This window comes from Egretta garzetta, unplaced genomic scaffold (assembly GCF_000687185.1).
Source record: "Egretta garzetta isolate BGI_Z169 unplaced genomic scaffold, ASM68718v1 scaffold564, whole genome shotgun sequence".
NCBI lineage: Eukaryota > Metazoa > Chordata > Aves > Pelecaniformes > Ardeidae > Egretta > Egretta garzetta.
Genome location: NW_009259502.1, coordinates 70387 through 71192, shown reverse-complemented (window position 1 = coordinate 71192; position 806 = coordinate 70387).

Here is an 806-nt window from a genome sequence, read left to right as displayed (position 1 = left end):
TGACAGGGTGGGCCCGGGGCGGGGGCTGATGGGGGGAAGGAGTCAGGGAAGGCGTGGGGGCTGGGGTTGGGGCGCCAGCAGGGGATGTCACCCCATGGGGCCACAGCCCTCAGGGCGGCCCCAGCCCCCGCGTCACCCCATGGGGGGTTCACCTTGATGAAAGCGTAGCCGGCCCCGTTGTCTGTGATGGTGAGGCCAAGCGCGTCCTCGGTCTTGGTCACCTCCACCTCCTTCGTCTCACCCCGGACGTGGGCGAAGATGAAGTCCTCCAGGCCAATCTGCCCCCCCAGCAGCTTCTGCATGTCCACCTTGTGCGTGTTCAGCGTGCAAAAGAGGATCTGCCCCGAGGAGCCCCCCATCACCAGGGGCTGGGGGGCCCGGCAGGGTGGGCGGCAGCAGTGCCGTGGGTGGATCTGGCCAGGTCAGGGCGCTGCTGGAGCAGAGGGGTGCAGGGACCCCCAGCCTGATGGGGACCCAGCGCTGCGCCATCCCTGTGTGCCCTTCCCTCGGCTCCAGGGGAGCCAGCATCAGCCAGGGAATGGGCAGCCCCAGCTCCCTGCCTGTGTGGCAGGGGGAAACTGAGGCACGAAGCCACCCAACCACTCCCCAGAGGAGCTGGGACAGCCCCAAGATCAAACACCTCTTTTCCAGGTCATTTTGGGGCTGCATTTGCAAGCAGCTGGGGACCCATGGGAGGGCTGGGCACGGACGGTGCCCCAGGGTCGGCATCCCCCGCTTTGGGTGCACAGCCCCCTCCCCGCGCCCCAGCCCCCTCACCTCGGTGGGCGAGATGCTGAAGACCTCAG